Below are 18,134 nucleotides of genomic sequence, written 5' to 3' on the forward strand. Positions count from 1 at the left end.
TAATATGTAATACATTTATGAAATATCATAAAGTAAAAACTCAAAAATATTGTGAAGGATTTTTATGAACAATATCTGTAGATGTTTAATGCTTGTTGATCTTTTGGCATAATTAGTTGTTTTGAAGACAGTTCTTTGAATCAAATTTTTGTTCCTACAAAGCCAAAAACGTACAATTCCAGCTTGCAGCAACACCTGCAAACAAAAATAGTCTAAATTATAGTCAAAGTTTCTGCTGCACTTCAGCTCATTCAGTTACTGCTTATGTGACCATATTTACATTAACACAATGTTAGTAAACAATACTTGCCGAAATCTACATTCCAATTGTTTATCATGCAACACACATGGCAGGCAAAACAAAAGGAGGTACTAGGCCTTTCTAGGCCTTCATCTTATTAAAGGGACAATATTATGTGATTTCCAGCCACATGTAATCATTTTATAACACAATCAACTAACTGTTATCTTCAGTTGTTATAAAATGCTCTATATATCTAATATGGCTTAGGAAGTCATCACAACACAATTCCAATTGTGCTAACCCTTTAACAATATTTTTACCAGCGTTGCACTTATAAGTAGCTTCTATAATGAGCTTAGCGGATGTGCAATTCCACCAGGTCTTTGCTAATTGCTGCTGGTTAGTCTGAAGGAACCGAGTGGGGGAGTTGCCTAAGACGGGTGCTCTGTCAGGTGGAAGCTTGGAAACTTAGAAACTGCAGCTTCGTCCTACCAAGCGTTTGCACAGTTGAATTGCTGATACAGGAGTTTAAAAGATTTCTCAAACATATATGAGTCACAGCAACAATCCAGGTATGTTTTTGATGAGGGAATAATATTATAACATGATGTAAAGCTAAAAAAAAAAGAGTTGATTTTACATAATGCTGAACCTTAAATAATATATATTCTACAGTTTTTGGAGCTTACATTTATAATGTGCTCAACAGAAATGCTTTTTGGGTCATGACCCAACTTTATGCTTTATCAACAAACACAATTAAGTATTTTTATAAGATGTGCCATTACTAGACACTAAACTAGTTCTCCCAAAGAGCAGAAAAATCCTAAAAGAAAAAACAAATTTAGGCCTTGGTTACACTGGTCATAATGCTGTTCCTATGTAATTATGTTTACTAGTTCCCTATTAAGATGCCATATTTCCGAGTAGTTTGCCTTCAGTCCAGTCTTGTGAGAACTATCTATTGGGATCAGACATCAGGAATTCCTTGTTCAACTGAATCAGGATGGATTATGTCAGAATAAAGAATTAATGAAAGGGCTAGCTTTCCAGCAGAGACTGCACAGCGGTACAGTTGGTAGCATTGTTACCTTGTAGGTCCTGGGTTTGAATCCCTGCTCAGGGTCTTTTTGCACGGAGTCTGTGTTCTCCCCATGCATGTGTGGATTCTTTCCTGGTGTCTCTCACACAGTCCAAAATCATAACTGTCTCTAAAATGCCGTTAGGTGTGTGTGTGGGGGGGGGGTGTGTGTTTGCGGGTGTGTGGGCGTGGGTGTGTGTGTGTGTGTGTGTATGAATGGTTTTTTGGCTTGTCTCTGTGCTACTCTGTGATGGACTGGCGAGCTGTTCAGGGTCTACCGTGCCTGTCGTCCAATGACCACAGGTACCTTGTGAGGCCTTGTGACCCAACATGGATGAGCTGGTGTAGACAATGGTTAGATGGATGGCTAGCATTCGTGCCATATTGTTTTCAAAGCTTTCTAATGCCATTTCTCATTGTTAAGTCTCATAAAATCAGTGTTTCTTTATTTAACACGCCAGTTTTTCAATATGAGCAAGTATGAAATAAGCAGTAGTAAAACTATGGTCTTAGACATCAATACATTTTTTGTGCCAAAGTGCTTACGGGCCAGACTTGTTGGCTTTGTATTGGATTTGTGGTTAAAATGTATTAATTAGCTGCTATAAATGTATTCAAAGGGAGGTATGCTGGGGTGTACTTTCAAGTTCATAAAATATTTTTTGAGATATAGATTTATTGCTGGAGACTCAAAAGCACAGCTGCCAGTAGGGTAGGCAAATATTTTGCCTTGTTATGCATCTTAGATTGATAGGCACTCAAAAGTATTAAACTAGTTCCATGAAATAAATGTAGCATGTCTTTTCCAATACTCGGTTCAGCTGCATCATATGGTTTTATTAACACAGGAAGAAGATTACCCAGTATGTTTACACTTCATAGCTTGTAACTGATGATTCAACTGGATTTACCTGAACTCTGTGCTTGAAGGAAGCCATTCTAGACTAATAAAATCCTTAGGATCCTGACTAGTGGCTGTAAAACTGAGTGAGTCATCCTTTGTAAAAGAAAAAAAAAGAAAACACATTCTCTAAATAAGACAGGAGACCTTTATAAACTTCTAATTTAACTTAATTTGTTCTCACAAAAATTATCTCCAGCTTTTTTGTTAGCTTTGCAATGTATTTGGTGCCAAAGTAACAAAAAATAAACGGAAAAAAAAGAGTTTCTTTATTTCAGCAAACTTGTCCTCAAATGTACTCTATAGACAAAGTCATAAGGTTTCATTTTTACCTTTTCTTTTAGTTCTGGTATTCATTAGATAGGTGAAAACAAAACTTATCTTACCTGTAAAATTTAATTTCACTGCAAATGCATTCTTAGAAGGATACAAGCAGTTAAAGTCTTAGCTCCAGTAGACTCCCATAGTGTTTTTATTTAGCATAAATCCAGATTAGCTGGTCCCAGAGGCTGAAGATAACAGCTAGTCTGAGGAGGCCTAAGATCAAAACAGAATCATGTCGTGTTACAAGACTTCAGTTTAAGAAAAAGCTCATAGCTTTTTATGTAAGCTGTTTTTCCTACAAAACCGTGATGGTCTTTCTGTTTAAAGCAACTGAAAAAAAACATCATCATTTATTTAAACAATTATGATATATTGTCTGTAAACCAGCTGCATATTTTGTTCAGAGGGTCAATCAACAAAAATGCTTTACATGTTCAGATGAGGTGCTGGCCAAAAAACAAGCATTAGTGGCCCCCTAATTCTATTTACTGTAGGGAAAAATTGTGAACATAAGTCTTTTTTTTTTTTGGCAAAAATGACTACTATATAAATGGTAATAAAAAAGCATACACATAAACCATAATCTCATTTTCAAGACAGTGGACATCCACTCTGATGTTAGCCTGTTGCTTTTTTCTCAGAAAATAATAATGAATGATTTGAAATTTGAGTTTTGGGTCAAATTTTTACCAGAATTTTATGATAAAGGTTCTGGATTAATTACTTCAAGTAAATTAAGAAAAACAAAAATCTAAATGAGATGTAATTTCAACTTGGAACTGTGGAGGTTTCCTACAGCTCTGTCCAAAACCTAACATCTACTTATCACACACAAATGTTGTTTGATGCAATAGCAAGTCTGTCAGTTTGTGTTTCATTTAAATTGGTTGTGTAATGTAAGTGTCTAAATAGATTAATATTCAGAAATACAATGTTATTTCTCAATATTAACCCAATGTTAGCTGGCACACAAATAGTTTTTTCAGCTTTCAGCTGGAGTATGACTAAGTTAGTCATGGGTGATTGTGAGTGATAGATTATAATCTTTTTTATGCCAGAGACACAAAAGTGTTTTAGCTTTTTTGTTCAAATCATCAGCTGCCCGATTAAATCACAATGCGTCTCATTTCTCAGAAACAGAACAAAAAACATACCAAAACCACTTGGTTGAAAAGCTGAATTTACACGACCTCTGATATGAGAAGCTATAGACATTCCCAGCACGCACATCCTGACAAAAGAAAGAGAGTGAAAGAATCCTGGATTCTTGAACTCAGTGATGACTGGGTACTTGGTACAAAACAAGCCAACCAATAAAGAAGGAATTCCAAAGGACTTGGAAAAGGCGTAAAATGTGGCGAATAGCAAAAAATAGCCAATGAGGTGACGTGCCAGACGGACACAAAGTTGCATTGTTTTTATGTTTTTGTTTGTAGCAGCAGGGGTAGAGCTGAGGCACATCACGTGTTTTGCCTCCACTAATGAAAGAGCAAAGAGACTGCCAAAACCAAGCCCAAGTGACTCTCAGAGTCTGTGAAATCAAATAAAGCCAGCTCATCGATCACTGATTCCAAAGCTTTTTCCCTCTTTTTTTCTTGCTTCCTTCCTATTGAATCATGGGAGTCTTTGATCGTGTACAAATGAACCTGTTAGAATAAGCTACTTTTCTACCCTTGAAAGAAAATCCATCAAGAAACTTAGTAAACATAAAAGTTTTACCCTAAATTTGAATATAAGGACATTGCGGAACTGACCAAATTGATACCAGAACAAAATCTACTTTTTTAAGATTTTATTTAATATTCTTCTACTCAGTCTACAAAAATATGTGGTAACACTTACATATATGCACACAGAAAACAGTGGTGTATTGTACCACACATTCAGATTAATGTAGATGAATATCTGTGGATTTTTTCCACTGCATACAGCATTTAGCTAGGATTTTCTCATCAGAAATCATTATAACTATGTTAAAGCTTATTTCAGCCTTAGGTTATGGCATATGTATCAATAGAAAAGTATTAGTTTAAAAATTATGGTAATGCATACTGAAAAAATGGATATAAGGGAATCAAAAACAGGGAGCCAGTTAATGAATGTTTCAGTAGCTGTTGTTAAGTGGAATTACTCATTGAAGTTGTCCTCACCCTAGCAATAGGGTGAGGACAATATTTCATAATTTTTGAAAAGTTGTTGATTGGGCTCACTTTAAACACCACATGATTCTAAATAAAAACACTACCTACCGCCAAATGAGAAAGATTACAACAGGTGGTATGATGGAAGTAAAATTAACTGGTTTTACAATTTTTTATTAAATAAAGAGTATGCCTTCTACTGGGAAAATACTTTCCTGGGACTGTGGGTCAGCACTGAAATGCACAACAAGCAGGCTTGCTGTTTAAATGAATTGTGTTGGGTTTTGCTAAAGGAACCTCCTCTTAGCCTTTTGTCTGAGTGTTCTCAATTAATTGCTTAAGCCATGTTTTGGTAAACCCAAACCACTAATCACTCTTGTTCACTGTGCCTTGCTCTTATTGTTTCAAACCCACCTATTTGCCTCTGTTTTGCTGTGGTTTCCAGCTGCTTTTCTCTCTTTCTCTCTTTTCAGTATTACTGCTTTCTTTGAGACAGCTTCCCCCCACCCTCCCACATTTCCGCTGGTGCAAGGAGCGAGAGCTCAGCCAAGGGTCACTGGTGTACTCTTGCTACCTCTGTCCCTTTGCGCCGCTTCCACTCTATTCATCTTTTGCCACAATCACTCTCACAGATCTGAATGCTTTCATCATCAATCACTGGTAGCAATGTACTACAAAGAACACACACTGTCATTCTGCTTTAGAATTACTATTTAAAATAATACCAGTTTTTAACATTAAAAAGTGCTTTTTAATGTTAAAAACATATGATGTGGAACCACATCATATACTTAAAGTTTCAAACTTCTGTTCATTTCATTCCTTTTACCAAAACAAGCAAGATGCAAAGTCCATGAGGTAATACAAGCTACCGTGCCATCATCATCATCATCATCATCATCATCATCTTCATCTTTATCATCACGGTGCTCACAAGAGTGCTTAAAAATAACCTATTTAATTCAACACACACCGGTTCAGTCCTTGATCTTTTCCTGTTACTGTAACTCTGAGCTTTCCAACTATTTAGCAAGCTTGTTTGGTCTGTCTCTGCATTTAGCAAGATTTTTTAAATGCCTTTCCGTACAAATATATCAAGATTTGTGTTACTTATTTTCAGCATTGAGAAAGAAGAGAAACAAAGATGTGTGCCATCTGCCTCTGATTGCTAATTAGAATTGTGTGTGCAGGTCATATTGTTCTGCATCATTCAGACAATAATGCAGTTTCCCAGAAAACCCTCTTTCAATTTATTTAGCTCTTGCTGTCCTGCGTCATTGTGAATAACACAGCTGTTCAGGGCAATGATGCTAGTAATGGGACTAACCAGGAGTGACTCTGGCTACAAGAAAACCCCCATATCCATACTTCCTCATAAACACATTACTAAAGAGCCGCTTTGCTTGCAATACCAATTTGTTTCATGTCATATTGGGGGTTTGGGAAAAATAATTAACCTTAGTTCATTCACTGAAGACAATTCTGTGAATTGCTGAATTCACAGAACGAACAAATCAACAGACAATACAAGTTTAGAGCAATGTTGAGTTCCACTACTAAATTATACTGTATAGTTATGTGACAGAAAAAAATGGTAAAATCTGTTTATTTTGATTATAGTGGTGGGTTCTTGCCTTTATGAGTTATTTTGTGAATGGCACCATGTCAATACTACCACAACCCCAAAACACAACCTAGCTTATTCTGTCCACATTTTGCTTTACATGGGTGGATCCGACTGACTTGACATGCAAATAAAACAACAAAAGTCAAAATCCTCAGGAAGAAATTACAAGTATTTGTGGTGGTAACATACACACAATTTAGAATGTAATCTTATTTGTGTTCTGTCAGATATTTATATTATCATAGCTCACCGATGGCAAAGGCAAAATGCTTTCTGTCTCTGAATTTTACAGGATTGATTAACTTCCCAACCAACGTGTCTTGCAAGGTGACTTAATTGCTGATGTTGGTTACAGTACAACAGTTATTTTAAAGTAAAAAAAAACTGACAGGGTAGAATAAAAAAGTCAAGCAGCACACTCAACATGTCCGGTGAAGTAATCACTCTGTCTTCTAAAAGGATAATACTGCATTCCAAAATTGGCTGTCTGCCAAAGGCTTTTTTCCTGGAGAATATCATCCCTATGTACAGTAGACCATCCAGCATGTTTTCCTTACCTAAATCCTATTGAAAACAATTAGAAATGTATTAGAAGGGAGGTTTACAGAGATGGATACCAGGTCTAGACTTCGAATGCCCTTCATGAACCCATCATCTTCACAAGGAGCAACATTTCCACCAATCTATTGGAAACATTTGTATGTATGTCTGACACAGAGTTGATGAACAGCTGACTACGTTGGATCATTGTTGCTTGGGGTTGTCAAACTGCAGTTAAACCTTTAGCAATATAGTGGTAATTTTGTCCAAATTAGGAATGTTAAGTTCTTGTCCTTGCTGAGCATTATTAATTTATTTACTTTTACATCTATATATCCAGTTTAGAAGCATAGGAGGGGCTTGATTCTATCCCAACATTGACCAAGCAAAAGGTGGGACACTCCAGATATTACTAGGCCATCACAGGGCAACTGTAGAAACAAAATCCAGACCTACGGGTAATTTAATTACCAGTTTAAATTACACAAAAAACATAGTATTTGAGGAAACCCCACACAGTAAGATCTGCAACAACCAAGAACTGAACTGGTGACCCTTCGATGTGGGATAGCTGTGAAGCCACTGAAAATATATTTTTTCAGATCAAATAGCACCAAAGCTGATGGTGAAACTCTTACTTTGAGACTTCACAAGCAGCTTGTCGGTTTCTCCGAAGAAAATCTTAGTAAGGTTAAATCAGGTCTTATCTATCCATTTCTGTGAGTGTTTTTAGGCAAACAATATAGTTCACCTATGGGGAAATATTTGATGGTTTAAAATTATAATATCGGCAACCCTAATTTCACTATGCATTGCCTCAGTTAAAACAAAACCTATAGCTTGTCTATATCTTTGTCTTTTATAGTAACACTCTTACTGTGGTATTCAGTGTAATGAGTCAATAATTAAAAAGCAATACTGTTAAATGTTCTTTCCAATTTGTTAGTAACAGTTTTCTGGACTGTTTCTGACAAAATGGTTTCACAATGTGTCTTAGAAATCAAGACATACAGTACAGACCAAAAGTTTGGACACACAGTTGTGTCCAAACTTTTGGTCTGTACTGTATGTGTGTAAATGCGTGTGCACGTGTGTCTGATGGTGTGTGTGTCTTACAGGGTAATCAGTACCAATAGCACCTTAATGGTTTTCATCTGTTTGAAAGAGTTCAAAACTTGACCCCCGCCCTCCAACCTTCCTACTCCTCAGCTTCCCCCTCAAAAAGGGTGTACCAATGGGAGAAACTGCTTCACCTGGACTGTCTGGCACAAAGTTGTGAAGTTAAGAGGAATATAAATGGCTGTACCCAGTTCCTTTTTACAAGTTTTGACATAGTGAATCAATATTTCATAATATTATTGATAATTGCATTAATTGCATACTTACACAAAAGACTTGGTTTATATTGCAGCAACAAGTCTATGTTTGTAATCTCTGGACCGCACTGTGATCACCTCACTTAAATGTCTTTTTTTTTGTGGGCATACACTTTGTTTAGCCATGATATCATACTTACTGGCAGGAACTGGAACCACTTTAATAACATCGATAAAGCTTTCTTTAACACTGCAGAGGAGATTAGGGTATTTCAAAGTTGTTTTTGATAAGATTATAGTACGTGCATTATCCTGCATCTCTTTTGGTAGAACTGGCAATTTTGTGCACAGGTTTGATTAGACGTTTTTACAGTAGAATCGATTAGAGAAGCAAAACCTCAAAACCACTCAAAAACACACACATTCATGAATGCACTCACATAGGATAAGGCTCCAAATGCATTTAGATGATAATAAAATGGCATAACCCTGTAAAATACATGTCAGAACAGAAAATTTCAACTTTATTTATGTAGTGATGACATGAACTGTGTAATTCCATCCATCCATCCATTCATTTTCTTACACCCTTCTCCCTAGAGGGGTCGGGAGGGCTTCTGGTGCCTTTCTCCAGCTAACATTCCGGGCAAGAGGCGGGGTCACCTGGTCTGTTGCAGGGCAATTGTGTAATTACCAGCAAATAAATTAGCATATAAAATTTGTGTTGTGTGAAGCCATTTACCTTTTCTATCAACTTTGAGCATCACCATCATCTGCTGGAGGCAAAAATATGCTTCGATCCATAATTGCCTCATCTGCACCTTCCAAAGAATGCAGTCTGCACCTTCCAAAACTTATTCAACCATACTGAGAACTTGGAGTGATTTCCACAACTCTTAAACTTACACTTGTGGTTAATGCCCTTAAAGGATAAAATACAGTTTAACATTAAAACTCAGGGACATGCTCCAGGTTTTAGTCAACACATCATAAAACCTTAGTGCAGTTCCATATTTAGTAGTGCTTTGCAAGAACCTTTCAGAAGGTACAATAGAAAGTAACTTGTTAAATAGAATGTCAGGATGGATCAACGGCATTTTGTCATATTTAAAAATAAAAACTCTTTACTGCCAGCTAATGCAACAAATGGTAACAATAGTTTGGCAGAGTGAATGCCAATGCATGCAGAAACAATCAGTGCTGGTAATTACAATCTTTGTTCTTTTCCTCCCAATTTGGGTGCACTAGCTCTATTAAGTAAAAGTAGTAGTAGTCCCGAAGAGTGTAAACAAAGATGTATGTGAGTATGCTTAAGGTCAGAAAAAAAAATATTAAAAGTAATCAGTCAGAGAAACTACTCCAAAACTTTATTGTTTTGTTTTGTTATACAAGTTTGATTGAAAAAATAAAATAAAATAACTAAAAAGAATTATGCTCCTCAAATTTAATGTGGGCATGGCTAAAGTAAGAGTAGAAAATTACTAAATAGATATGTTGAGAAATAGAGGGTGAGGACACTTGGAAATTTTTGAGGTGCTCAGATTTTGTATGTTGAAGACAAAGTATTTTTGTGTCTTTATGGCAAGAAGTCCAATTTTGAGGCCTAGCCAAAATCACACTCTGTCCAGCTTTGGATCAGAACCAAGTCTATTATTGCTTAATGCCAGAGCAAGTGAGGAGTTAATCTACAAAGATTACACTGCACCAACAAGAAAATTAACAAGCACATCAACATTTTCAAAATAATTCACAAAAGACAGATTACATTTTAGAGAAATCCTAGATATGTTAATATATACATGGGTATATGTAAATCTATGCTTTTTGACACGTCATAAACTTTTTTCTGCAATGCAACAATGCTAATAACTGTACCCCCTGTCTGTGTAGCCCCAAATAGGCATTAGTTCCATAGAACTTAAGAAAAAAAAGATATTACTGCAATAAATCATGAGTCTTAGAACATGTTTAGTACGCCCAAAAAATAACTGAATAATTGGGAACACGACAATAATAAATACTTGTCTTTAATAGACCTTCACACTGCCTTTGTAATTCAGATCTAACAACACAGCCTTTTTCCAAGGCATTTTATTTTTCAGGAAGAAACTGTTTATTAATGTTTACAAAAGCTTACCACATTTCTTTGTAGCTAAGTGCAAGTGGAATTTAGGTCTAAAAATTTGTGTTGCTTTTAAGTCTCTTCAAGTAGATCCAAGCCTCATCGTGACATTACTCACATGCATCCATCCTTCTTTTGCATCTGACTGGCAGCAGAGGTTTGGTGACGGGAGCTTAAATGCAGGAAACAATGACCTCAAATTCACACTGACGCTTATCAAACCTAAACACACCACCCTGGCTCATACCAGAAGCCTTCTCAGGCTCTGACAACATCCCAGTTGTCAATGCAGGGCACTGTGGGAGTGATGTATGCTCTTGTTTTCTTATCTTCAGTTTGTTGCTTTTGCGGGGTGGTGTACTGATATTTTTTGCACCTTTCCTGTAAAGGAAGAGGTTGAGATTGTCTCTAAGGCTTGGTCCAGGATGTAACTTCTTCCAGTAAAACTAATTCTTAAAGTTAAATAAAGGTACAGTAATTACTTTCAGACTGACAATTAACTCCATCTAGTAGGAAGATGCTAACTGTCTGGACAATTAAGAGTGTCGAGGAAGAAAAAACAATCACTGTCACTGAAGATTATGAAGACAGATGAAGAAAGGGCATCATTTACTAGAATGACACTTCTTGTAAAAAGCCATTTTAAAAACCTACCAGATCTATCATATGCCAAAGTGTGAGTTAGAAGTCTCTTTCATTCATGACTCACTAAACTTCTTTCTGAATGGTGCCCTTGAAGTCATTTTCCTTCATCAGCCTCTCGGGAGTTTCTCTGGTTGGCAGGGCCTTAGATTTATACAGGGGACTTGACCATTATTCATCCTCACTCATTTCACATAGGCATCCTTTTAAAGGTTAATTGCATCGACTAATTGCCCTTCCTGAGTTTGCTAACGATGCCATTCTCTTCAATGATGTCATTGACCGACTACACCAAAATATCTCTCTAACCACTATGGTGATGGCTGCTTTCTTTGAATGAACACAGCAGGGTCTAATCTGTTGTATTGGGGGGGAGGGAGATGGATAAGAGTAGAGGAAGGGGAAAGGAACAATGTATGTGAGCAATGTCCTGCAAGCATAATGCCATTTTCTTAACCCAGTTGAATTAATTCTTCTAAAATCGTCTGGATGACATTTAATCAAGTTAGTATTGTCCTTCAAGTTACAAAGGAAAGTCTTGTTTATGTCATCATGTACTGATTTCAAAGCACTTTAGTCAAGCAGTTTGTTAATGTTGAAACATCAATGGTCATAAAGTGTAAATTCATTTTCTAAGTAACACCCTGTGATCTCAGTGTGATGCTGATGCAGTAGATCAGTCATTTTTTAATGTTTACACCGTGTTCCAAATTATTATGCAAATTGTATTTAAGTGTCATGAAGATTACATTTTTTGTTGTGCTATTAAATTTATAGATGGCATTGTGTGTAAGGGCTCTTTGAATCACTATAATTAATTTCAGAGGTGGGTTGATTAGTTTGTCTGGTGAGTTCAATTAAAGGAAATCTACTTAAGTAGGATGTTCCACATTATTAAGCAGGCCACAGGTTTCAAGCAATATGGGAAAGAGAAAGGAGCTCTCTGCTGATGAAAATCATCAGATAGTGTAGTGCCGTATGACAAGGTATGAAAACATTAGATATTTAATGAAAACTGAAGCATTGTCGTACTGTGAAGAGATTTGTGGCTGATTCAGAACAAAGATGGGTTTGTACAGTTAAAGGCATAATGAGGAAGGTTTCTGTTAGACAAATTCATCGGATTAAGAGAGCAGCTGTTAAAATGCCCTTCAAAGCAGCAAACAGTTATTTGAAACTGCTGGTGCCTCTGGAACCTCAAGGTGGAGGACCTCAACCCTATTGAGAACCTTTGGAGTTTCCTCAAACAGAAGATCTGAGGGTGGAATGCAGTTCATATCAAAACAGCAGCTCTGGGAAGGTATTCTGACATCCTGCAAAGATATTCAAGCAGAAACTATCCACAAACTCACATGCTCAATGGATGCAAGAATTGTGCAGGTGATATCAAAGAAGGGGTCCTATGTTAACATGTAACTCAGTCTGTTAAGATGTTTTTGATTGAAATAGCTTTTAATTTTAGTACATGTGACCATTAATGCTGCACATTCAAAGAATGACCGTTTGCAGTTCTTTATAATCCATAAAATGTTTAGAAAATCTGCTGTGCATAATAATTTGAAAAATATCATTAGCTGTTCTGGGTCACACTATACATGTTAGATTTCCACTTCAGTGATAAAACTACCTGAAGTATTTTAATTTAATTAGTTCACTCACTAAACCTCAATTAATTTCATCCTTAGTTGTTTTATGTCTATACCACATATGGCAGGTAAAATGCAAAAATGTCTAAGATGAATTTTTAGTGGGTTGACAACATTTACAGAAAAGAACGGCCTCCTGTATGTTCAGACCCTTTCTGTAAATTAAAATATTATTGAAAAGTTCATTCAGTTCAGTGACTCAATTCGCTAATTGAAACACAATATAGATTAATTACAGAGACTGTTTTCAATTAATTTTGATCATTTTCCACTCACAGCCAATGAAAACATGACATTTCAGATTACAGTCCATCACAGGGCAACACAAAGACACACATGAAACTACTGCATTGTGGGCTTAATAAAGAGTAAAGGTTGTCATTTTCAAAAGGTAATTCTAAGCTGAGAAACAAGCCTCATTGGAAAGTATATTCTAATTCTAATATTCAATGAAATATGACTGTATAGTCCTCCCAGCATGTTTCTTATCGGTCTCCTCCCAATGAGAAAGTGTTTCAAATAAATTTTGTCATCTTGCTGCTTTAGTCTTTCCATGCCATTAATGTGTCAACTGTAGGAACCTTATAATTATAATCATAATAAAAATAATAAAAAAAACACTTGACATCTATATGTGATCAACTTGATTTAATTGTTTTTGACATATAACTTGGTCAGTTGAGGCTACTTCTATACCTTTCCAGCTGAGAAGAGTGTTGCAAATATAATTTTTTGACTGTTCTTGTGAGTGAACCTCTGCATCTCTGACAGACCAGGTGTGCCCTCACAGGAAATCATTTTTCTGTATCCATTTGTTACCAATGTAAACTCCAATGAATCTTGAAAAACTTCTATGTTGAATTATGAGGATCTACTTAATAATGTATATATCAGGCATCCCCAACACTCCTCTATCAGTCAGCATGGGGGTCCTCGGTGGTTTTTCTTACTCTTGCATTATGCCGTTGTGTTCATTAACACTCATGTTTCACTATCAGCTATCCAAAGAAATCACTGGACTCCATGGGCTTGTCAAGCAAAGTACCACATGCTTTTTAATATGGCTTCTAAAATTCTATGTTATTAGAATAGTCCAGAAGCAAATATTTATAGCTTTGAACTTTTGACCTATGGGTTCTCTGTCTCAGGTGCTTGATATAATTCCAACACCTTTTACAAAAGCAGCAAGCTGATACTGTGCTATTTAACAAAGACTGAGTTTTAAGGGGGAAGGAGGGTAGATCTTTGCAGGAGTGTTATTTGAGTTTGACCAATGTAGGTTTTTCCATGGGTGAATATGTTGAAAATTTGGAGTGTCTGAAGACATTTCAAATACAGTACAGACCAAAAGTTTGGACACACCTTCTAATTCAATGGGTTTTCTTTATTTTCATGACTATTTATAAGGCAAGCAATCCCACTTATTAACCTGACAGGGCTCACCTATGAAGTGAAAACCATTTCAGGTGACTACCTCTTGAAGCTCATCAAGAAAATGCAGAGTGTGTGCAAAGCAGTAATCACAGCAAAAGGTTGCTACTTTGAAGAAACTAGAATATAAGGGGTATTTTTAGTTGTTTTACACTTTTTTGTTTAGTGCATATTTCCACGTGTTATTCATAGTTTTGATGCCTTCAGTGTGAATCTACAATGTCAATAGTCATGAAAATAAAGGAAACTCATTGAATTAAAAGGTGTGTCCAAACTTTTGGTCTGTACTGTATGTTATCCTATATTTAGCTGCATGAGTAATAAAACATAACTGTTACATTGAATGGTCTCTGCCCTTAGTGGATGTATGTTTGGGTTTTCTGCGTGTCTTTGTGTTGCCCTGTGATGGACTAATGACCTGTAGACAGTGTACCTCCCTTCCCGCTCAGTGACCACTGGAAGTAGGCACCTACCCCCTCAGGCTCAGGTTCAGGAGTGTTTTGACATGATTATTGTGACTTTTTTTAGTCCATGTGTAGGATTCCCTGTGTGTAGAGGCTCTTGATGCACTGAATCTAACCTCAGTCCACTCATCGTGAAGTTTCCTAAATTATTCAGTGGAATTTGCCTGATTATCCTCTCAGGACTGGTGGACCTTTACCTACCTCAGTTTTTCCTTCTACTAAACTTTATATGAATATGCTTGAATACAGCACTCTGTGGACAACCAGCTTCTTTAGCAATAGAGGAGACAACTTAATACACGTAGTATATTTTATAGATTTGTTAATGGATTGCATAATTGATTGAGATAAGTTCTACACCACAAAGCGCAAGACTGGAATTAATGTTTTCAGAAAGGACTTTGTTAAAACAGGCACAATAGTGAGTTTCAAGAGCCGAAACAAAATAATGGTCACATCATTATACATAGATAACACATAGTTAATTCTTGATTCATTTTTCATTCTGCCAGTACAAGTAGAAAGATGTGTAACACATAACTGTCAATATAGAGGATTTGTCTCTTCTTCATGCATAGTAGCATAACACACTGTGAGCTTGGGTTACAGAGTACATGTAGGTACTTTCTCTACATTGCTGATTCCATATGTCTTATGTACCCTTTTCCAATACCAAATCTACAATAGACAAAACAATAATGAACTTTACCGCTGCAAGTGACACACAATAGAGACATCTATTAGATGTGACAGTGGCAATAATATTGTACAGGCAGTCTCCCTGTTTTACCAGTGGACCCTCCCAGTAAAATCAACATGATCAAACAGGACCCAGGGTTCATGTGTACATGTTCCAAAACATTGTAACACTCTGTCCTGCCCCTTTTTTCAAGTTTTTGAAGATTAGATTGGGCAGGGAACTCCCATGAAACACATGATTGGGTTCAGGTTTGAGGTTAACAAAAGGCAATCTTGCAACTGAAAACCTTATTTGACCAAAAGTTAAGACCTGTTAAGGTTTTTCCCAGGAACTGGAACAAGGGAACAGGATGGGCATGGGAGCAACGCTCTATTATTGGTATAAATCCCCCAAAACGTAGCATAGAATATGATTTATGTGAACAAACCTGCCTACAGAGGAAAAGATGAAAGATCACATTACTATTTCTATGTTTGTGCATCTGGGGTTCACAGGCAGTGTGTAACAGATCTCAGTGTACACACCTAGTGTTTTTGCATGGGTTGGCAGAGACACTTTTCAAATCATCAGATCATTTGACCGGCTTTTACTGTGATCAGACAAAATATAAGGTTGTGGAAAAATATAAATTTTAGGCTTTATGGAGATGGCAGAACTTAAGCAGAAAATATTACGGTAATTGTGCAAAGTGTAGAAACATTCTCAATAACTTATTAAAGCTTCTTGTTGCCGTTGACTTTTTGCCTATTTAAAAGAAAGTCTACATCTGGTTCTTCTGTTTCAATTACAAGAAACCAAATATCGCTGAAAAATACAGATAGAAATTGCTCACCATGTCATTAAGTGAAATAACTATTTGATCCTGTATAAAAGCATGATTTGATGATGAAAGCTTTGTTTGCCTTTATTCATGGCAAACCACTCAAAAATGTACCAAAAGACCCCAATCCATCCACATTGTTCTGGGGACGATTTGTTGACAGCAAGAAGTTTGCTGAGGATCTACCCAATTTGGTCACCACATCCTCTGAAGGGAAAACAAAATTGGTTAGCTAATTTTGTTAATTGTGCGGCAGAGATTATTGAGGTCATCACTGAGGTGGCCAGGCTAGAGAAACAGCATGGATTTCTTTAGGATTTGGAAGAGCAGGTTACATCTTTGTACTTGGAATGTATCTGAGAGAGCATGGTATTTTGACACATAATTTGTAAGTAATGACATTGTCCATTAACTGCAGAGTATTGAGGTTCCTATGCAGTATGCCCCCAGAATAACCTAAAGCTGTCAGTGTATTCTTACTACACAATTAAACTTGTTCCAAGCAAGGTTGGACTCTGACATGACTGCCACCTCTCACCATTCCCATTTGTGGTGTTCATGTACAGCAGTGGTACACAAATCCAGTCCCCAAGTGCTACTACCCTGCAACTTTCAGATGAATCCCTTCTCCAAAAGTTGCAGGTTAGTATCTCTCAGGGACTGGACTTAGGCATATGATCTATGGACTTCTGATACTACGTGGTCCAGTTGCTATCCAAATGATGCACATTGTGGTGCAAATGTGGTGCAGTATAAAAACAGTGGAACACATTTAATACAAAGATTTTTTTTAGTGGCCGGATGCTGCAGCCTCCATCCAAGTGGACATACTCATGTTTTTTTTGTTTGTTGTTTTTTTTTAAGGAAAGGAAAAATGTGAAACAGTTTTCCTGTGATGGACATTATAAACTAATTATCTCTATAGCTGGTTCTCTTTGGTGTGTTCAAAATGTCACTGTCCATCACTATGGACACAGAAGTTTGGTTCATGTTAGCATATCCTTTTTTAGCAACTTCAGAATTAGTTATTTCTTATTTGTCTATCCATCCATTTTCTGTACACCCTTGTCCCTAGTGGGGTCGGGAGGGGTGCTGGTCGGCAGGTTACACCCTGGACAGGTCGCCAGTCTGGATAAACAACAATGCCCACACACACACCTAGGGAGAGACCAATTTACCTAACAGTCATGTTTTTGGTCTGTGGGAGGAAGCCGGAGTACCCAGAGAGAACCCACGCATGCACAGGGAGAACATGCAAACTCCGTGCAGAAAGACCCCGGGGCAGGAATTGAACCCATGACCTTCTTGCTGCAAGGCAACAGCGCTACCAACTGCACCACTGTGCAGCCCTTATTTATCTATGTTTGGAAATAGCACAGTAAGCATTGTTAAGAAAAGATAACATTAAGACACATTGTTACATACTGTATGTGACTAGCATTAACTCTATTTTTTTAAACAATGAAAGCAGAAAATGTGCATCTGCATGTTGTGCATATATGTGCTTTAGATGTTTCTATTATCCAGCAGTACAAATCAAATGCAACTCAAATATCAATCTTGTGAGATTGATATAAAACCCTTTCCTGTCTGGAAATGATGTGTCAGCAAGATGAAGTCAGACTTCAAAGTCACTCAAGTTGAGAGGAAGAAAGAAGGAAATGAAGAGGGCTGTTCTCTCATCTTATATTACACAGTTCAAGGAGAATTTTACATATTTTCTGCTCCATTTATAAACAATAACCTAACTCCTTTGTATCCAGAATAGATTAAAGCTAGCTGGGTGTTTCTGCTGTGATCTTCAGATTTTTCAAGTAATTAACATTCAACTGACAATTTTATTTGCTAGAGATAACCTGTCTGCTCAATAGTGCCACCAATTACTATTTCATTTTGACATTGATAGTCTATGTAAGAAACTTTGTATTCCAACAAACCCAAAATGCTCAATTCTAGCCTTTGACAATTTCGGTAATTGATGTTTCTTTCAACATTAACAAAACACAAGTAGCTCCAGCACAAAGAGTTCACACGAGACAAAATCACAGCTGTGCCGTGTTGGTCTTTGATGTCTCATTAAGGGAAGGCAAAACAAGTGGAACCAAGAGTGAAAAAAGAGAGAAAAATAACACTTG

This window comes from Xiphophorus hellerii, chromosome 9 (genome assembly GCF_003331165.1).
Source record: "Xiphophorus hellerii strain 12219 chromosome 9, Xiphophorus_hellerii-4.1, whole genome shotgun sequence".
NCBI classification, from domain to species: Eukaryota; Metazoa; Chordata; class Actinopteri; order Cyprinodontiformes; family Poeciliidae; genus Xiphophorus; species Xiphophorus hellerii.